General features: G+C 38.7%; 1 pseudogene; it reads left to right on the top strand.

The window, feature by feature from the left end:
- Nucleotides 1–765: 765 nt before the first annotated feature.
- The window catches only part of LOC149153437 (protein NODULATION SIGNALING PATHWAY 1-like), a 100250-nt pseudogene continuing 77882 nt past the window's right edge, over nt 766–23133 (top strand).

Here is a 23133-nt window from a genome sequence, read left to right as displayed (position 1 = left end):
AAAGGCAAGAGGAAGGTTGCCGATAATGTAGAGGCAAAGAATAGCTACAAGTTCAAGGAAGTTCCACTTGTATTAAGAGCAACTTTGGAGATTCAGGCAAAGAAGCAACATCGTAACAGAAGGATTGTGCAAAGATAGAGGGAGAAGCAGAAACTGGAGGAGGCAGAGAAGAAGTTACATGATGTGAAACAACAACTAAGGGAGGAACATAAGCTGTGCAGAAAGGAGAAGGAAGCACAGCAGGAACAGGAACAACAGGAAGCACAACGTGTACACATTGATGAAACTATGCAAATACAGGTTATTGACTCATCATAGCTGGCAGATAGCAAACAGGATGGGCAATCACATGAGTAGGACTTTGCTCAAGAGGTTGAACATATGTTGGAGCAGATGGACATAGATGTGGTTCAACCAGAGCAGGATCAGGATAAAGACCTTATGCCAAAATACCAAGATGTCACTCCACCAACTTCACTCGATACAGGAGTAGAGAAAGTCCCAAGTGATCAAGGAGACACTGAAATCCTTGAGGACAATTTGAAAGTATACGTGCACAACATATCCTTTGACGAGTCACAACACAGAGTTGTGCAGTTGCGCAGAGTGCCCACTCCATATGTCCATGCATCTCTTGTGAATTTTCGGGTATGAGTGATCATGTACGATGTGCGCAGACATCCAACTGCATTGGACGATGCTACAAAGGCATATGCCAAAGCCACCAGTTCAAGTGTGAGATTCTTGATAGCTAAGAAGGAGCGCATGGCTAAGGAATTGCAAGCGGCCAAGCACAGAGAAGAGAAAGCTACAACATCCTCCAGAGCAAAGTTGAAGAAAGGGATACTTGACGAAGTATCATATCTCGAAACAATCATGCGGAAGCTGTACTTCAGGTTCGTCATCGTGCATAAGTCAATTGTCCATCTTAATTGTTGGCAACACCACCATGCTAGGAGAGCATGCATCTTAATAGAAATACACACTGCTATCGATCACATGAAGATATGGACAATGAGGTATAAGGGAGCCTCGTTGTACTTTCCAAATATGATGAAGCCAAAGGCAGTGGAGTTGAAGGCATGCATTTAGAGTCAGATATGGAACTATGAGGAACTCCCACAGCTCATCACCAACTTACAGGCTTCACATGCATGAGTGTTCAGGAGCATGGATGTCATTGTGCGCACACATGTGATCCCATCCATTGGCACACTCACTGAGGTGAAAGCGAAGAACCAAGTTTGACTGGAGCTAGACATGTACTTCGAGCAGTTGATGTACATAGCCACCATCACAGATTTGCAGATGAGCGCAAACACTATGCACTAGTATGTCGCTGGTCCAACTACACTCAAGACCATGATCCACATGCTATATGACGAGTTGGAAAAAGGTGCCAAATCGGTGTACTGGGATGAAATAGAGGCAAGAGTTCACTTTCACAAAGGATGTCACCATGGAGTACGCAGACACCATAACTAACTACCAAGCTTGGCATCAGTTCACCACCATCAATCACCAAGAGGATGTCAACAAGTTAGTCTTCCCACAGCTGTCCGAGTCTCAGTGATGTCTTGTATGACTTACTCAATCCCATTTTTGTCTCACATGGGTACATGTGTGCAGATTGTATTGTAAACATGTTGTAAAGTGAAAGATCAAGTGTTAATAGTAGAATGTAAATAGTCATGTGTGAGTTGAAGAGTCATGAGGGTAGTCGAAGAGTCACAAAGGGGAATGTCAAGGTTCGCCCCACACTTTTCTATACATAGAACCTCATAAATCATTGTATTGGCTTTTGGGAGCCAAGCTTCTGATATATATAACTTAGAGAAAGCTTGGAGTGTATTGTAATGAGCCTTGGCTTCTCCCCAGTGCAGGGCGAGTACATCTCTTTGGAGGAGGAGGCGACAGTGACTGTAACATTCCACTATTGGGGATAGTGGTTGTCATGGTTGTATGTATGATTGGATCTTTCACTCTTTTAATATAACAAATCCAACACATTTCATGCATATATTGTTATTGTAGTTCGACTATTCTGGTTACTCTAACGATGTATGTAGTTGTAATTTACGCATGTATGTATGGACTATTCCATATGTGTTTGTATGAATCTTATTGAAGCGTGTTGTTGGTATAACTCATCACTTTGGATTGTCGACTATTCTTCTTTCCATCTCATGATGTCTTTCAGCTCGTGTGTTCCCTTTCAAGTTGCGTGCTATCACAGGCTTCTAAGGGGTGCACTCCTCTCCCCTTATGTGTGTTAGAGCCTTTTCATGCACCTTCCTTGACTTGCTGCAAGGTCACACCCTTTCTTCCAACACAGACATCTTACTTCCCTCTACACGCAACCGCAGTTAAGGTGATACCGTACTATCCACTGTTGGGACTCCTACTCCAAACGGTTTGAGGTCTAGTTGGGACTTCTTACCGGGGAGATCCCCTGACATGTTGGTAGGTCCAACACCGTCAACAATTGGGTAAGAAGCGAGCCTAGTTTCTTGGGACGATTGAGTTTCCTTACCATTATTAGGGTTAGGAATGGGCTATGTAGGTAGTTGGGGTTGAGGAGGGACTGATGTGCACTATTGCATTTTTGGAGAGGGAAGAAGTTGCATGGGTGGTTGCATTGTTGCCTGTTGAGGGCCTCCACAAGTGGTATTTCTCCACATTTGTTCCTAAAGCTAACTTGGTGGAGGAGGAGCCATCTATGGTTGAGAAAGAAAGAAATGTTTTGGATAATAATATGACATCGAAGGGTTAGTCCAATATGAATTAAAATATTGTGATTGATCTTTAACTATACCTTAGGTTTTGGCTTCCCTGGTCATTTATAAGAGATGAAACATAACTACTTTGATTCCTCAGCTTCTTGATAGAAAACTTTTAATCCTAGAAGGGATGGACACTTACTGGTAAAATGATTCTCATTACATATTGTGCATACCTTGATATGGTGTAATGGAAATTCCTTCAACGAGTGCTTTCTTTTGCACTTTAGACAGAAAATTACTAAAGATAGTTTTGCTTCCCCTTTCCTTTTTTTCATATGTAAAGTGTCTAATTGAGAGCTCAATGAAATGGGTATATTAGATTTAAAATCTTCTAACATATTCCCAATTTATGCTCCTGTAACCCCATTTCTAGAAGTATTGACAACTCTTTTTTCAATACATCTCCGGGCCATTTGCCAATTTTAGAATTACCTCTAGAATATCTTTGACATAGCTCAATGATGAAATCATAGGATTGATGAGAGACATATCCTCCACCCATTAGGTTGAGAATTTTAGTAAAACCATCTTAGATTCCTCTCAATAACAAGACACGTAGTGTCTCAAAAGCCATTTTTTCCTGCCCTGCTTTTTGCAAATTATAGTCGAATATTTCATTGTAACCTTCAAGAATCATCTTCATTTTACGTCATTTTGAAGACTTCCTCCCTGCTTTATTTGTATTTAAAATAATTATAGTATTACTCCAAGAATTTCTATTTCATCCGATTCCAAGTGCAAATGTTGTCCTTACCAAGGCCCATGAACAAGTGTAGTGCAACATTTGAGTGTAACAAGGAAAAGCCTCAATTTATGGGCATTGAACACAAAATCATAACTCCTGTAAAATATGTAAAAATCAATGGGGAAGGTGTTAGGGTCTTCCTTGGGTAGACCATGAAAGTTGAACAAGTATAAGTGAGGAATATTCTTCATTTTGGTGTCCTCATCTGATTCTCGAATAGGGAATCCAAAGGTGGATGTTTCTTCTTTAACTTCATGGATCATCATCTCTTGAGACTTGTTATCCACTTTCAAAGGTGCTTTAGAAAAGTTTGGAAATATTAGCACTCCAGAGTGGAATTGGTCACTTTCCAAACCTTTGGGGAACATAATTTATGTTTGTTCAGAGGATGAAGCTGGTATAATTTTAGGTTCCTAGACAAAGGTTTAGGGTTTCTTCATGGCAAGGGAACATGTTGTGAGTCATGTATTTCCATTTACTGTGCCCCTTTTTCTCTTGAGATTGACTTGCATTATTAGCTTTATGGGGATTTTTGGTGGAACTAAGGAATCTACCCTACCGATCTCTAACTTTGTGCATGAAATAATTAAAAGGACATTCTTTCTAAACAAACTGTTCAAAAGAAAAACTTAAAAGAAGCATATCACATAGATTACTGTAAAAAAATAAAAAAATAAAATATGTTAGCTAAATCAAACTATTGACAATTCAAACAACAATTATGCTATTGACAATTCAAACAAAAAATATTCTATTGACAATTCAAATAGAAAAAAGATAATTATACCATTGACAGTTCCCTGACAATGACACCAAAATGATAGGTTTGTCAATTACCTTTTAATTATTTATCAAATAACTGAGGAACTATTCATTCAATATTTAATGTAGTGTTCATATGAACTTCCAAAATCTCATGCACCATATATGCGAGTACAACAACGTTAATTGTTGATGAGGTTCTAGTATTCTAAATGAATGTCAAAGAGCAATATATTAAAGTTCTTTCGCAAGGCACCAAGAAAACCAAACCACACCTGCATAATTGTGATAGAAAGCTTCTACCTAGTGGGCTTAGGAAAGTTATTGTTGTAACCCCCCATAGAGTTATAATTGCTAATGTAAGGTGCAAGAAAGGAAAGGTCACTTATCTACCTATTGGGATTAGGAAGCTTGTTGATGTAACCCCTAACACTGATAGAACACATCACACAAGCATCAAAGAGGTGGCTTGCTCATGGTTTGGAAGATCATGAATTATGTAACAAAAATGCACATGAGATGCAATGCTAGAAAGCTACAATATAAACCACAAGTTGTAATGTAGAAGATTTAAATCCACAACAATGTTGTAAGGAGTCTAATTACAACCATAAAAAATAATTGCAATTTCTATAAAACAAAGTAAACTAAAAATAAAGCAAACAACATAATTATGAAAATAGAGTATTGTACCTATTTGATTAGTGAGTTGTAGTAATGTAATGAATGAGAAAAATAAAAATTATTTATCTAATTGAAATATAAATAAATACCAGGAACTAAACTATATAGCTATAGGTAGTACCTGGATAAGGAGGGGGCCCTACCTCCTTAGTCGAGGCAATGGTCATAAGAGCAACAAAACACTAATGAATAAACACACCATTCAAGCATATGAAATGAAAATGGGACATTATTTTATATTAATAATTAAGAATGCAGATTACAATCAAGAGCTTCTCTCTATCTTTTCTCTATCTCCCTTTGTTTGAGTGAGCTAGGTTTTTATATATATTGATTTCTATCTTGAATTATCTATGAAATTAAGGGGCATTCACAATAATATTTAGATTCTTAGTTTGTTTCCCTCTAATACACTAAAATTTCCAAAAATATATAAAAGGTAAACCAATGTTGACTCTATGAGTTGTAAGACAAGTGACTGATGGGTCACTTTCCTAAACGGTGGTTGGATTTCTCTACTTGATGATCCTCAGTCTTTGTCACTTTCCTTTATTGGGTACATAAGCTGTCGGGAAATAAACTATTGACAATTGGAGGTTGAACAACTCTTGAGTTGTGCTAGCTGCTTAGGAATTACAATAGTTATTCCCAATAACTAATTGTCAACATGTTGCAACAAGAATTTCCAGGTTATTTATGACATCGAACCTCAAGTGAGTTCCAGTGCATGACAAGCATGTTGTAGTACCAAGCAAAGCATGTTACAACAATGGTATTGCAACAATAAACGTGCTATAGAAAGGCTCCTGAATTCCATTGCGTTGCAGCAGTAAGGTCACAATGGTGTTGCGAAAATGTGCTCAAGGGAGTTGTAGCAATACAAGCGTGTTGCATCAGTGGGTCTTGATGATGTCGTGGAAATCTGTGGGAGATGCAACACTTTTCATTGTAGCAATATTAGGGTGTTGTTGCAACAACAATAGAAGTGTGTGCTTGCATAACCTGCCTAAAGTATTTTCTCACGATTTTCCACAAGTTAACATAAATATACAAATTCTTCCATAACTACACAAGAATAAACATTAAAATGAAATAATCAAGAGACAGATATACTTTAATAAAAAATGCATTCTTGCAAGAAAAAGGGGTGTTGAAGTGGTAAGGAAATGGGAAAAGGTGTGCAAATAGGTATTGGACGAGTAATGAAAAGATGCCAATTTGGTCACCAGTCAGTTGTCAACCAAAAAGTTTTCCTTAATATTCACTAGATCACTTCCAATATTTCCTAGTTACAAGAATTGAAGTGTATAAACCTTGTACCCCATAGAAAGCTAGACCTACTCGTAAACTCTATTCTTGCTAATTTAGATTGCAAGCATAGTAAAACAAGTTGTAACCACAACAACAGATTGAATAACATAATATGTTAGAGAATACCTGATATGGAAAAGCTCATAGACATGATTCCCACAAGAGAATATCTTGGGTGAAATTTCACTATACCATATTGGAGAGCAACAAGAATGAGAAGGCATAGGGACATGATTCCTCCTATAAAACCTCTTAACAAAAATTCACTATACTAAACATGAACAATGCTATGCAATTGAGAGAATTGAAGCATAAAAATATTGAAGCCACCTAGAAGGTTAGACCACCCACAAAAACTATTTTTTTCGATTGAGATCATACTAACCAATCCTAAAGAATGACTACCAAGAACAAACTAGTGTATACCTACTATGAAAAGGAAAAAATACATAATTATTCCGTAGAGAATCTTCTAGGCTAAATTTGATCATACTTGACTGAAGAATACCTAGAATGATAAAGAATTGACACATGGTTCCCTTAGAGAATCCACTTGGTAAAAAATTCACCAAACCAAGCAGTAGTAGCACCATAGGATGAGAGTTAAACCATTTATTGAATATTGGCTAGTGGATTGATGTTGGAATTCATATTTCATTAAATGCCAACATCTGTATATTCATTATCCCATAATGAAGATGACAAATTCCAACATTAACTTCAAATATAGAATAAACCATGACAACAAGCATGTGTTAGGTACAGTAGTCTTGTTGGGATGTCAGAGTTACAGTGGAAGTGTGACTCATATGTGTTGGGCATGTGGAAATTTAATGCCCTGATTCTCATAAGTTGATTCATTAAAACTTAATTAAAGAATTGGATGGCATCTAAGGATACAATTGGAAATAAAAAAACCCTCTTTTAACTTTACAACTTCCGTAGCATATTTATCCACTTCTAAATTATTCTCCCTCAAACCTAGTGAAATGATACCTCTTCAAAATCTCTAATATCCCCAAAGACTTAAACAAAGACTCAAAGGAATAATTAGATGGAGGAAATTTTGAAACCACTAGACTAATTATTGCACTTGAGTCTCCTATAACTTTTAGAGATTGAGTTCAATCAACATCTATATGCAATTCTTTAAACAAGGAATATGCTTCATCTTGAGGTTGCTTCAATTTTTCCTCTAGGATCTATAATGATCCCCCTCACACTTACCATCCTTGCCCTAGAAATTTTAGTGTTGGTAAATGGCACAATTTATATATGTTTTTAACTTGTTTTAATGAAATTGTGAGTGTTTCTAGTGTCAAAAAATATGATTAGCTTATGCTTCTTAGTGAACCCTTCTATCTTGAGTGATTGAGGTGTGATAATGTTGTCTAATGAATGACATGATATTCTTGGCATAATTTCTTCTACTTTGGGATGCTTAACTAATTTTAGTTGCAGATCTTTAGCTTGTTCTTTTTAACAATCTATGAAAAACAACTTCTTCTCCTTATGTTTGTGCCCCTTACCATAATTTTTTCCATAGTTATAGCATAATACTTTAGCCACTTTTTCTTCTGATCTTTAAGGAGTTAATGTCAAGGGTTGGGGATAATAAGGTTGAGGATTCATCAATATTTGAATGCGTGGTTGATTTCGCTCCTAGAATATAAATACTTTTCTTATATTTACTTTGTTACCATAATGGCTTCTTCAATGGATGGTGGTTTTGACACTCTTACTACTGTGTAGAAGCACATCAAGAAACTCTCAAATTGACTTTACCTTGATCAAATTGAGAAAATTCGAATTTCCACATCAACAAACAACTTGGATGAAGTTAACTTGTGCAACATGGCTCTTGTCACTCAATTAGCTCAGTAAATTTGAGTTAGAGGGCTTGGGGCTCAGTTAAGCATGTGTGATTGCTAAATTTTAGTAATCTAGTTCAGTTATATCTAGTTGTGTTAAATTAAACTAGTTCTAATAGTTGGAGGAACTAGTGCAAGGTTAGTTGTGTAGTGGGACAACAATATAACTCAGTGATCATCCAATTAACTGATCAATCGAGCTAAAATAACTAGTGCACGCAGAGAATTCGAGTTCCCAACTGTGGTAGAGATTCCAAGGCAGTGTAACAAGTAGTTGTAAACTAGTTTGAGTGTATAGTTGTTTCATGCAGTTAGATGATAAAGCCTTGGGAGTTGCACAATCAATTGAAGGAAAATTTCTAAAAAATAGGGGCTAATTCTCTAGAAATTGCACAAGGAAATAGGGGCTCAAGCAGAGGCATAAATTGACTAATTTTGGGTCAAACCTTCTCATTGAGTAGAGAGATAGGTTATTCACTTGCAGGTTGATCTCAGAAAAAGCTATCAATTTTAATACATCTCTATTCATCTGATTAATGCAAAGAGGCTTGAGGGTTTTTCCCAATTGGGTTCCCCTAAAAAAAATACTATGCATGTGTATTATTTCTTATTACAAGTTTGAGATCGTTGTTCTAAATTATGAATTGAACTCTGCAGAGTAGTAGAGTAGAATTGTGTCTCTTGATTTAGATTAAAATTTCTTGAGCAGTTGCAATTCTATCACCAAATTTCTACATGGTATCAGAGCAAGATTCACATTAGAACAAGAATTTTGAATTTGTTTCTCAGGAGGTTCGAATTTGTAGCTTCAATGTAGCAGGATCTATTCAGAGTGGGGAAAATGACCTTCAATGGGTTGATATTAGAGTATTCCTTGGTAGGTAGCACAATTTTCATGGCATGGAAGGATCAAATAGAGGTGGTGCTTAACGACAATGGATTGCTAGAATATGTCAAGACATACATTGCAAAACTAGGATCAAATGATGCCCAAAACCTACCTCAATGGAAGAAAGATGTAACCAAGGCAAAGAGAATAATATTGGAGGAAGTGCAGGACCACATTGTCTCAAATCTCCATGGGAAATAAAAGCATTTCGCAATGTGGAAGGCATTGACAGAGTTGTTTGAGAATACCAGTGACCATAGAAAACTTTCCCTCAAAGACAAACTTCGAAACATCAATATGCTGAAGAATGATATTAATTCACAATATCTCAACAAGTTTACCCAAGTTCGTGATGTGCTTGGAGAGGTTGGTGTGAATGTTTTAAAATATGACCCAGTGAGCCTAAGTCTTCTAAGCCTTCCCAAAAACTGGCATAGCTACTGGGACTCCATAATGGGAGAGAGAAATTACTGAATTGGGAACACTTGTGGTTCGGTTTGGTACAAGAATGTTGGCATTATGATGCATGTGTTGTACTTGATGGCAACCCTCTCATAGAATATCATCTCATACATTCAGATGAATCTACAGAAGAGATATCAGATGTGACATAATACATAGATGCAGGACAGCTCAAAGGAATCAAATGGCAAGTTCTTAGTAAGCTTTGCCATCAAGTCCAAAGGGGGAGATTGTTGGCATTATGGCTAAAGTGTTGTCCTTGATGGCAACCCATTCAGGTGATAGATCACAGTACTTCAAGTCAGCAGCAGAGATTGATGATCAGCTATCAAATATTGAAGAAAATAAGGGGTACGCAGGTACACCTTACATAAGGTGCGTACACGCAGGTCGGTGTTACATAAAGTGCGTACATACCCGCAGTTATCCCGTTCAGGAGGTGCGTACCCCCAGTGCACACATTTCAAGGCAAAGAAATTCACATGTGGGGTTTCTTATGTTTTACCCTTGGTATTTAGCCGACGGTATTTGTGTTATTATGGTGTCGGCCCGTGGTATTGATCCATGATTTAAGGAAGAGCTTTCCTATATAAAGGAAAGGAGATCATTTGGCTTGTGCATGTTTTTGGGTTGAACATCTTATGAGAGCTAGATCTGAAATATTATGATCTCTTGGGAGCAATGTCTAGATCTAAATAAGGCGAATCTACTGATGGATTGAGATCTCTTCGGCGCATGATCAGATCTGTAGATCTGACTGTCTGGGTTATTCTTGAAGTCTTGAAATCATCTATGCCCGAAGGTACGCAGGTACAGTGAAAGAAAAAGTGCATACATACGTAGGAACGAAGCGTTTCAGGTGCGCCGGTACGCAGGCACAGAAGGGTTGCAGGTGCGGAGGTCCGCAGGCAGTTCAATGGATACAGTGCGTATGTAAGCAGGCGAGCAGTTGAGCAGAATGCGTACGTAAGCAGGCGAGCAGTTGAGCAGGGTGCGTACGTAAGCAGGCGAGCAGTTGAGCAGGGTGCTTACTGTAAGCAGGCAGTACATGGGTGAAGCTGCTTACTTCTCTTAAAATTTCTGCTTATCATTCTTATGATCTGGGTTTTTGAAGTGATATTTGGTTCTGATATTATGTTAAGATAACAACAGTAATTGAGTGAATGATTATGATTAACTTCAGTTTTGTTGGATGAATGGATCGGTTTAAAATGACTTATCTTCATGTGATCTGATGTACTAGATCTGGTTGATAACTCTCATAATATCATTGTATATGTATGGATCTGATGATTGGGTGATTCAGAAGGTTGTTTGATTATGAGCTTCAAAGTTGTTGTTGGGTTCAGTATGAAAATTGGATGAAATGTGGCCTTTCAGATTATGTGTTGTGCTTCAATGTATCCAGTCTGAAAATTGATGAAACATGGTACCTGGAGGAGAAAAGATTGTAGGCCAGCGCCTACGTACTAGTATCTAAGCTAGTACAAAAGCTAAGGGAGATCTTTGGAGCATTGTAGAAGGTAGCAACCCGCGTACTAGTAAATGGATCGGCTAGTACAAGAGCAAAGGGGGTTGTAGCTCCCGTACTGGTATAAGACTGCACCAGTACAAATATTGTAAAAGGATTTTCTTATTAAGAAGAAGATTGAGATGACTTGCAGCAGGTGGTTTTCTCCCGCATTGGGTTTCCACCTTATATCATGGTGTTCATGTGTGTGCCTTATGTGTGATGATCTATTCTATGTTACTGCATTTGTTAACTGATAATATGGTTGATAAAGTTCTAATGCACTCATTGAAGATTAATTAACTTAATCATAAGGAGTTGTGGAAGTAGCATATATGAATCTGATTATGGAAATGAAAAAGTTTTATTAATGGGATAATACTGATTCACCCCCCCCCTCTCAGTATTATTTCCAACAATTGGTATCAGAGCAGGTCCTTTGATAGAAGCTTGATCACTTGAAGGAGATCCGTGGAACAATGGGAAAGAAGCTTAAGAAGAAAGCACCTAAGACAAAGAAGTCATCTCAGAAGAACTATGACAGTGGGAGAATCGATTGGGGATTAGGTATAAGAAGCTCTTCAGATTCAGAATCATTATCAGGTATGAATATATTATCCTCTGATGTTCCAGCTATCTTTCCTTTTGGAAGAGATGAAAGTGATAGCGAAACTACTGAATTTGCTCTTATGGGTGAACAAGAAAGATATCAAATAGAGGCAGAATTTAAAAGGCTGACAGACAAAATTAGGGATCAACAAGATCTATTGAACAAAAGGGAATGTGATTTCATAGAAGAAGCTACCAAACTAAAGGCCCAACTAGAAGAAGGAAACAAGGTAAGAAAGCTACTCAAGGACAAGGAAGACCAATGTCAAAAATTGCAGCATGAAGTGACATCATTAAGAAAAGAAGTCAACGAAAGAAGCACAACCATCAAGAAACTCAAAGATAGATCCAACTACTATGAAAATCTTGAAGCTACAATCCTCTCACTAAAAGGAGATCTTGAAGAATCAAAGAAGCAGAATACAGATCTACTCCAAGCTATTGCAAAACAAGAAAACGAAGTCACCAGCTTAAAATCTCAACTAGAATGTGCTTTCCGAGTTCGTCAAATGCAGCAGGATCTGAATGAAGAACAAGAAAAGGAGATTCTCAAACTAAGGGAACAAATGGAAGAAGGAAGGAAAGCTGAAGAAGATTTGAAAAAGCAATCTCTTGAAAAGGAAGAACAGCTTCAGGTTGAGGTAAATATCTTGAAAGGAAAATTAGAAGAAAAGGATAAGCTTTTACGATTTCAAGATAGTTCTAAAGTCTTGGATGATATTCTTAGTAGTCAAAGGTCTCCTGCTATAAAGACTGGTCTTGGTTTCCATGAATCTGTTGAAGGTGAATCTAGTTCACAAGGTGAGGCAAGGAATTCTAGAGAGAAATCTAAAGTGATCAATGAAGAAATGAAAGTTCAATCTCATCATCAACCAAGGAAAGAGATTCCTCAAAGAAAATCCTTTACTCCTCCTATGAATAATGTTGAATGTTATGTATGTCATAATCTTGGACATGTTGCAGCTAGATGTAGAAGAAGAAGAGTTCAAGACCATTATGCAGACAAGTCATCTCAATCAAGGTATTTTTATGGATATTGTTTTGCTTGCAACATGTTTGGTCATAAAGCTGCTGATTGTTACATGAGGAATATGAAACATGTAAGATGTTATGCATGTAACAAGCTTGGACATATAGCTAAGGAATGCAGGAACAAAGTGTGGGCACCATATCAAAAGGAGAAAATGTCACGCTTGAAGATATGGAGGAAAAAGGAAGTACAGTCAGAAAAAGGTGGCAAAGCACAATGTACAGACATACCAGAATCAGAGGGAGCTGAAAGTACAAAACTTCAGTGTCCTGAATCTCATATGCAAACTTCATAAAGGGAAGTCGCATATATACGCGAATTGGATACTGCACAATCGCGTATATGCTTGTTTGAAGGCAGTAGGCAAGTGAAGTTGGAAGTGAATTGATCAGATCTGGGCATCTGAGCATCTGTGCCACTCTGGTGGACTGCCTATTCGGGCCTAATCAGAAGTACGCAGGTGTTTAACAGTAGAGCTGCGTGGGTACGCAGAGCAGAAATAGAAGATCTGCGTGGGTACGCAGAGCATAAATAGGAGAGCTGCGTGGGTACGCAGAGCAGAAGAAGGAGAACTGCGTGGGTATGCAGAGTAACTGTACGCGGCGCGATAGTATCTATGGGCGCGTACCTACAGCAAAAGCACGCGGCATAGTAGTGTCGTTGGTTGCGTACCTGCAGTGACAGTACGCAGAGCGGTTGAGGAAACAGTGCGTGGATATGTAGAGCGGTAGAAGGATATCTGCGGGTGTACGCAGGGGAGCAGAAGGTGAAGTGCGTGGCTACGTAGGGCAGATAAAGAAAAACTGCGTACCTGTCTTAAAGCATTTATTGGCTGACTCTTCTTATTGATATGCATGATCAGATCTGACAAATGGCACAGGTTTAGGGGGAGCATATGTTCTTAATGCATTGTTGGCATTATGGTCCTTGGTGATGATGCTTATGATTCATCTTGCTATGGTTATGAGTTGGTCACATGGTTCTTGGATCAGATTTGTGGTTGATTCTCTAATGGTGCTTGCATGGAGTCTTTATTGTTCTTGGCACATATATGGATGAAGATTGTTGGCTGGATACATGGATGATTATTCAAAGTTGCATTGTTGGAGACATGATGATGATGAGATCTTACCTATATGATGATAGGTTTCATTCAAATGTTGATTGATGCAGATACTCCCATTTGATGACTCTTAGTTCATGCAGATCTGGATGGCTATGGTGTTTCTCATACCTTGGAGATTCATGCACTAATGTAAGTTGATGTTGACAGATACTATGAAGCAGATCATACAATGTTGATTGCTGATATTTATCTTAGGTGATTGGTCTTTATGTAATAGTGTGTCTCTTTTGTAGTTATCTCTTCAGGTCATGTAACGGCCTTTGTTTCCCCACTATGCCTGGGATGAATGATATCATATGTAAACTTTTGATGTATCACCATTGTAATGAATGTATGTATTGAGTCTTTTGGTGATAGGAAGGTCATTTATGATATATAGAGTCATGTTCTTCTTGTAGAACATCTTTTTGCAGTCAGGGGGAGCTTGAGCATGAACAACACTATATAGCAGAGCAGACATCTCAGCTTGTTCTCAGAAAGAGCATTATCAGATTGGAGCACCATGGCATATACAAAGGGGGAGTTCATTCAGAGACTTCAACAGATCTGGTTTATAGAGCATGTTCTTAGGGGGAGCATAACCCTTTGCCCTTGATGTCAAAGGGGGAGAGTGATTTGGTGTTGTTGCCATCAAGTCCAAAGGGGGAGATTGTTGGCATTATGATGCATGTGTTGTACTTGATGGCAACCCTCTCATAGAATATCATCTCATACATTCAGATGAATCTACAGAAGAGATATCAGATGTGACATAATACATAGATGCAGGACAGCTCAAAGGAATCAAATGGCAAGTTCTTAGTAAGCTTTGCCATCAAGTCCAAAGGGGGAGATTGTTGGCATTATGGCTAAAGTGTTGTCCTTGATGGCAACCCATTCAGGTGATAGATCACAGTACTTCAAGTCAGCAGCAGAGATTGATGATCAGCTATCAAATATTGAAGAAAATAAGGGGTACGCAGGTACACCTTACATAAGGTGCGTACACGCAGGTCGGTGTTACATAAAGTGCGTACATACCCACAGTTATCCCGTTCAGGAGGTGCGTACCCCCAGTGCACACATTTCAAGGCAAAGAAATTCACATGTGGGGTTTCTTATGTTTTACCCTTGGTATTTAGCCGACGGTATTTGTGTTATTATGGTGTCGGCCCGTGGTATTGATCCATGATTTAAGGAAGAGCTTTCCTATATAAAGGAAAGGAGATCATTTGGCTTGTGCATGTTTTTGGGTTGAACATCTTATGAGAGCTAGATCTGAAATATTATGATCTCTTGGGAGCAATGTCTAGATCTAAATAAGGCGAATCTACTGATGGATTGAGATCTATTCGGTGCATGATCAGATCTGTAGATCTGACTGTCTGGGTTATTCTTGAAGTCTTGAAATCATCTATGCCCGGAGGTACGCAGGTACAGTGAAAGAAAAAGTGCGTACATACGCAGGAACGAAGCGTTTCAGGTGCGTCGGTACGCATGCACAGAAGGGTTGCAGGTGCGGAGGTCCGCAGGCAGTTCAATGGATACAGTGCGTATGTAAGCAGGCGAGCAGTTGAGCAGAATGCGTACGTAAGCAGGCGAGCAGTTGAGCAGGGTGCGTACGTAAGCAGGCGAGCAGTTGAGCAGGGTGCTTACTGTAAGCAGGCAGTACATGGGTGAAGCTGCTTACTTCTCTTAAAATCTCTGCTTATCATTCTTATGATCTGGGTTGTTGAAGTGATATTTGGTTCTGATATTATGTTCAGATAACAACAGTAATTGAGTAAATGATTATGATTAACTTCAGTTTTGTTGGATGAATGGATCGGTTTAAAATGACTTATCTTCATGTGATCTGATGTACTAGATCTGGTTGATAACTCTCATAATATCATTGTATATGTATGGATGATTGGGTGATTCAGAAGGTTGTTTGATTATGAGCTTCAAAGTTGTTGTTGGGTTCAGTATGAAAATTGGATGAAATGTGGCCTTTCAGATTATGTGTTGTGCTTCAGTGTATCTAGTCTGAAAATTGATGAAACATGGTACCTGGAGGAGAAAAGATTGTAGGCCAGCACCTACGTACTAGTATCTAAGCTAGTACAAAAGCTAAGGGAGATCTTTGGAGCATTGTAGCAGGTAGCAGCCTGCGTACTAGTAAATGGATCAGCTAGTACAAGAGCAAAGGGGGTTGTAGCTCCCGTACTGGTATAAGACTGCACCAGTACAAATATTGTAAAAGTATTTTCTTATTAAGAAGAAGATTGAGATGACTTGCAGCAGGTTCTCCCGCATTGGGTTTCCACCTTATATCATGGTGTTCATGTGTGTGTCTTATGTGTGATGATCTATTCTATGTTACTGCATTTGTTAACTGATAATATGGTTGATAAAGTTCTAATGCACTCATTGAAGATTAATTAACTTAATCATAAGGAGTTGTGGAAGTAGCATATATGAATCTGATTATGGAAATGAAAAAGTTTTATTAATGGGATAATACTGATTCACCCCCCCCTCTCAGTATTATTTCCAACAAAGAAGAGATCAGACGAAATATCAGAGATGAAACTTCATCCAAGGGAGAGGATGAAGAAAATTTTGCATTGTTTGGAAAGGGAAAGAAGGGAAAAGGGAAGAAGTCTCAAACCAAACCTAAATCCAGCCAAAGGGGTAAGAAGAAAGACTTGTCCAAAATTAAATGCTTCAATTTTCATGAATTTGAGCACTATGCTACAAAGTGTCCACACAAAAAGTCTGGTAAGAAGAGCTCAGGAGGAGCAGTAGATGAGGCATTGGCTTCACAGTTTGATCTAAACTTCACCCTTATTGCATGCATGCCAAACACAATGATGGGGAGTGTGTGGTACTTAGACTTTAGTGCCTCGTTCCATATGATAGGGTGTAGAGAGTTTTTCAGTGACCTGTAGGAGAAAGATCTCTAGATGCATATTGAGCTTGGGGATGATGGAAGGTACAGTGCTACAGGGATTTGGGATTCCCTCTTCACCTCAAAGATGTCATGTGTGTTCTAGGCCTAAATAAGAATCTCATCTCTATAGCATTTTTGGAATACTGTGGTTATGATGTGATCTTTAGCAAAGGGAAAGCATTCTTGAGACACATAGCCAATGAATAGGTGAAGTAGATCAGGGTTCGTGTGAAGAACCTATACAAGTTGGATGTGGAATATTGTGTTTCATTAACCAGTAAGGCGGAGAAAATGCAGAGCCACAATGTCAATAAACTTTGGCATAGAAGATTGGGCCATTTGCATCATGGCATCCTGAAAATTATGTAACATATAACCACTGGCCTCCTGAAAGGATCACTTGAGCAACAAGATGTTTGCAAAGGTTGTACCTTGGGGAAGTATGTGAAATTCACATTCCATATGTGAGACAACAAAGCACATGCAATCTTGGAAAGAGTCCACTATGATGTTTGTGGACCTTTCTCGACAACCTCCACTACTAGACACAAATATTTTGTTATTTTTATTAATGATTTCTCTAGGAAGTGTTGGATCTTCATCATGTAGAAGAAGGATGAGATATTCTAAAAGTTTGTATAATTCAAGGCACTAGTACAAAAAGAGACCGACAAGAAGGTGAAGGATCTTAGGAGCGACAATGGAGGTTAGTATTTTTCGAATGACTCCAAGGAGTTATAAGTGAAAGAAGGCATTCGAAGAGAGCTGACAACACCCCACAACCAACAAAAGAATGGGGTATATGAGAGAAATAACCAGAGCATTGTTCGAGCTGCAAGAGCTATGCTACATGACCAAGGCCTACCACTGCATTTGTGGGAAGAGGCATGTAACACAAAAATATTCTTGCAGAACCAAAGTCCTCATCAGGTTCTTGGTATGATTATACCAGAGGATTTTTTCTCAGGGAGAAAGCAAGATGTGTCACACTTCAAGATTTTTGGAGCCTCTGTTTATTGCCATGTCACCAAAGATTCAAGGAAGAAGCTTGAGCCAACAACAAAGTTGGGAGTTTTTGTGGGTTACACCGAAACTCCACACAATTACCGTGTGTACTTAAGTTCCCTCAAAATGACCGTTGTGTGAAGGGGTGCAAATTTTGATGATGAGAAAGCGACGCGGTTCTATCTTGATAGGGAGCTTCAGATCCCACCAGAAGAGGACCTTTTAGCTCCAAAGGAGGATCCTTAGGAAGTTGTGGGGTACCCATAAATAAAGGAACAAAGAGTGCAGACATCCACTCAAGCAGAACCATCCAGAGAAGGAAGAAAAAGAACTAGGGAAGCTGAAATATTGGTGTAGAATGCGAGGGAGAATGTGGGAGCTCCTTCAAATTTGCATAGGCAAAGGAGGTCACCTGAGAGGTACACTAGCTACATGGGTCTAATGATTGAGCTTGAAGGGACTAAGCCATCCTCTTTTGAGGAAGCAATTGAAAAAATAGTTTGGGTTGATGCAATGGTGGAAGAATACAAATCCATCATAAAAAACAGTGTTTGGGAAGTGGTCCCAAGACTGAAAAATAAATCAATTGTGGGTTCGAGATGGATATTCAAGGTTAAGCATGTAGAAAATGGAAGAATAGATATGTTTAAGGTTAGATTTGTGGCCAAAGGATTCTCTCAAGTTGAGGGAATTGACTACGAGGAAACCTTTTCTCCTGTAGCAAGGTATTCATCCATTAGATCAATTTTTGCACTGACTATATAGATGGGGTGGAAGATCCACTAGATGGATGTAAAAATAGCATTTCTCAATGGTGTTATCAAGGAGGAGGTGTACATCGAGCAACCATAAGGTTTTGAGACATTTGATTGAGAGTCTCATGTGTGTAGACTCAGGAAAGCATTGTACGGTCTCAAACAAGCACCCCGTGCTTGTTACACCAGAATCGATAGTTATCTCACTGGTCTAGGCTTCATGAAAAGTGAAGCAGATGTGAACCTCTTCGATATTTTGGTAGAAGGTAAATTGCTTATCATTTTTTTATATGTTGATGATTTAAATATCAATAGGTGATGAGCAACTGATCAACTCTTGCAAGGAGGATATTGCAAGGGAATTTGAGATGAAGGAAACAAGTCTCATGCACTACTTCCTCGGGATGGAAGTATGGAAAGGCAATGGGGAATTGTTTGTGTCTTAAGGCAAGTATGCCACTGATATACTACAGAGATTTCATATGGAGAGTTGTAAACCCATGGAGACACCTCTAGCGACCAACTAGAGGAAGGAGATTGCCACTTTAGGTGAAGAGGTGGATGCTACCATTTACCGATAGTTAGTGGGTTCATTGATGTATCTTGTGAACACACAACTAGATATGTGCTATGCAATCAAGCAACTGAGCCAAGCTATGGATATGCCAACCAAATTATATATGAAGGCATCTAAGCATGTCTTACGGTAGCTTAGAGGCACTACCCAGTATGGATTATGGTATAGACAGACAAAGGGAGTGAACCTGTGTGGCTTCACAGATGCATTTTGGGTAGGGAGTCCATCCGAATGAAAGAGTAAATCAGGTGGAATTTTTGGTGTTGGGTCCACAACGGTTTCCTAGTAAAACATGAAGCAAAGGTATATGGAGCTCAACTCAGTAGAAGAAGAATACATGGCTGAAAGTCAAGAAGCATGTGAGGTGATCTGGATGAGAAAGATACTTGTAGGACTGTCTAGTGAGATAATTTGTCCAAATTTGATGTATTTTGATAATTAGAGTTGCATTAAGCGATTTGAGAATCTAGTATTTCATGATCGATCCAAGAATATAGATATTTGGTATCATCATTTACGAGATTGTATGTAGAGGCAGATAATGTTGCTACAATACATTCCAACAGAGGAACAAGATGCTGACATCTTGAAAAAGGATTTTTCAAGAGGGAAGTTCAATTTCCATAGGTGTAGGATAGGGTGGTTGATAATCCCTTTCTTGATGAGAGGGAAGTCTTGAGAAGTGCAACAAGAAAGTCTCAATTTGAATTTGCCTTGGTCAAATTGAGAAAATTTGAATTTCCACATCAACAAACAACTTGGATGTAGTTAACTTGTGTGACATGGCTCTTGTCACTTAGTTAGCTCAATAAATTCGAGTTATAGGGCTTGGAGTTTAGTTAAGCATGTGTGATTTCTAAATTTTAATAATCTAGTTCAGTTATATCCATAGTTGTTTAGTTAAAATAGTTCTAACAATTGACAAAACTAGTGGAAGGTTAGTTGTGCAGTGGGACAACAGTCTAACTCAATGATCATCTAGTTAACTGATCAATCAGTCTAAAATAACTAGTGCATGTAGAGAATTCAATTCCCAATTGTGATGGAGATTACAAGGCAGTGTAACAAGAAATTGTAAACTAGTTTGAGTGTACAGGTGTTGCATGAAGTCAGATGATCAAGGCTTGGGAATTGCACAATCAATTGGAGGAAAATTTATGAAAAATAGGGGGTAATTCTCTAGGAATTCGCAAGTAAATAGGGGCTCAAGCAAAGGCATAAATTGACTAAGTCTAGGTCAGAGCTTCTCATTGAGTAGAGAGATAGGTTATTCACTTGTAGGTTGAAATACATCTCTATTCATCTAATTAATGCAAAGAGGCTTGATGGTTTTTTCCAAGTTGGGTTCCCCTAGAAAAAATATTGTTCATGTGTATTATTTCTTATTTCATGTTTGATATTGTTGTTCTAAATTGTGAATTAAATTCCATAGACCAGGAGAGTAAAATTGTGTCTCTTGATTTAGATTAAAATTTCTTGAGCAGTTGCAATTCTATCACCAAATTCTACATGGTATCAGAGGAGGATTCACATTAGAACATGAATTTCGAAGTTGTTTATTAGGAGGTTTGAATTTGCAGCTTCAGTGTAGCATGATCTCTTCAGAGTTGGGAAAATTACCTTCAACGAGCTGCAATTAGAGTATCCCTTGGAAGGCAACTCAAATTTCATTGCATGGAAGGATCACATGGAGGTAGTGCTTGATGACAACAGATTGTTGGAATATGTCAAGGCAGACATTTCAAAACCAAGATCAAATGATCCCAAAAACCTGGCTCAATGGAAGAAAGATGTAGCCAAGGTGAGGAGAATAATCTTGGAGGGAGTGAGTGCGAGGCCACATTGTCTCAAATCTCCATGGGAAAGAAACTCCTTTCACAATGTGGAAGACACTGACAGAGTTGTTCGAAGATAATAGTGATCATAGAAAACTAGCCCTCAAAGACAAACTTCAAAACATTAATATGCAGAAGAATGATACTATTCCGCAGTATCTCAACTAATTTAGCCAAGTTTGTGATGAGCTTGGAGGGGTTGGTGTGAATGTTGCAGAAGATGACTCGACAAGCCTAGATCTTTTGGGCCTTCCCTAAAGTTGGAATAGCTACCATAACTTGGTGAATGGGAGGGAAAAATTACTGAATTAGGAATGCTTGTGGTCTGATTTGGTACACAAAGAGATCAGGCAAAACACTAGAGATGGAACTTCATCTAATGGAGAGGATGAAGAAAATTTTTCATTATTTGGAAAAGGAAAGAAGGGAAAATGGAAGAAGTCTCAAACCAAACCAGAATCCAGCTAAGGGGGCAAGAAGAAAGACTTGTCCAAAATCAAATGCTTCAATTATCATGAATTTGAGCACTATGCTACAAAGTGTCCATGCAAAAATTCTGGCAGGAAGAGTTTAAGAGGAGCAGTAGGTGAGGCATTGGCTTCATAGTTTGAGCTAGACTTAACCTTTATTGCATGCATGGCCAACATAGTGATGGGAAGTGGAGGTACTTGGAATCTAGTGCCTTGTTCCACATGCCACGGTGTAGATATTTTTTCATTGACTTGGAGGAGAAATACCTCTAGATGCATATTGAGCTTAGGGACGATGAAAGGTATATTTCTACCAGGATTAATGCAGTAACCTTTAAGAGGGAGTTGGGATCCCCTCTTCGCCTCAAATATGTCATGTTTGTTCCAGGCCTAAAGAATAATTTCATCCCTGTAGCATCTTTGGAAGATGTGGTTATGATGTGATCTTGAGGAAATGGAAAACATTCCTGAGACACATAGCCAATGGACAGGTGAAGCAGATCAAGGTTCATGTCACAAACCTGTACAAGTTGGATGTGGAAGATTGTGCTGATTTAAGTAGTAAGGTTGATAAAATGCAGATCCGCGATGTCAGTGAACTTTGGCACATAAGATTGGGCCATTTTCACATGGCACCTTGAAACTTATGCAACAAATAACCATGGGCCTCCTGAAAGGAGCACTTGAGCAGCAATATTTCTACAAAGGTTGTACCTTGGGGAAGCATGTGAAATCCACATTCCATCAGAGAGAAAGCAAAGAACAAGAAGTCTTGGAAAGAATCCACTTTGAGGTTTGTGGACCTTTCTCGATAGCCTCCACTGCAAGACAAAAATATTTTGTTATTGTTATTGATGATTTTCTCAAGGAAGAATTGGATCTTCTTCATGTAAAAGAAGGATGAGACATTCTCAAAGTTTGTAGAATTCAAGGTAATAGTTGAGAAATAGATTGACAAGAAGGTGAAGGTTCTCACAGGAGTGACAATGGAGGTGAGTATGTTTTGAATGAATTCAAAGAGCAATGTGTGAAAGAAGGCATTTGAAGAGAGATGAAAACACCCAACAACCCACAACATAATGGGGTAGCTCAGAGAAAGAACCAAAGAATTATTGGAGCTGCAAGAGCTATGCTACATGACCAATTCCTACCAATGCATTTGTGGGAAGAGGCATTTAACATAACACTCTACTTGCAGAGTTGGAGTCCTCATGAGATTGTTGGTATGATTACACTAGAGGAGGATTTCTCGGGGAGAAAGGAAGATGTGTTACACTTCAGGGACTTTGGAGCCTCTATTTACTACCATGTCTCCAAAGATTTGAGGAAGAAGCTTAAGCCAGTTTTTGTGGGCTACACCGAAACTCCATACAATTACCGTGTGTACTTACCTTCCCTCATATTGACAGTTGTGTGAAGGGATGCAAAGTTTGATGAGGAGAAACTGATGCAATGCTCTCTTGAGAGGGAGCTTTATATCCCACCAGAAGAGGAGCTTTTAGCTCCAAAGGAGGATCCTAAGGAAGTTGTGAAGCATCAAAAAATAAAGGATAAGAGAGTGGAGACATACACTCAATTTGAACCCTCCAGAGAAGGCAAAAAAATAACCAGGGAAGCTGATATATTGGTTCAAGATGCGAGGGAAAATGTGGGAGCTCCTTCAAATTTGTGTAGGAAAAGGAGGTCACCTGAGAGGCACATTGGCTACATGGCTCTAATGAATAAGCTTGTAGAGACTGAGCCATCCTCTTTTGAGGAAGCAATTGAGGAACCAGTTTGGGTTGATGTAGTGGTG

Source organism: Pinus tabuliformis, chromosome 9 (genome assembly GCF_031772625.1).
Source record: "Pinus tabuliformis cultivar Carrire ecotype Pingquan chromosome 9, CPIR1, whole genome shotgun sequence".
Lineage (NCBI taxonomy): Eukaryota > Viridiplantae > Streptophyta > Pinopsida > Pinales > Pinaceae > Pinus > Pinus tabuliformis.
The sequence above is the reverse complement of the archived record's forward strand: the minus strand, read 5'-3'. Positions and strand labels throughout refer to the sequence as shown.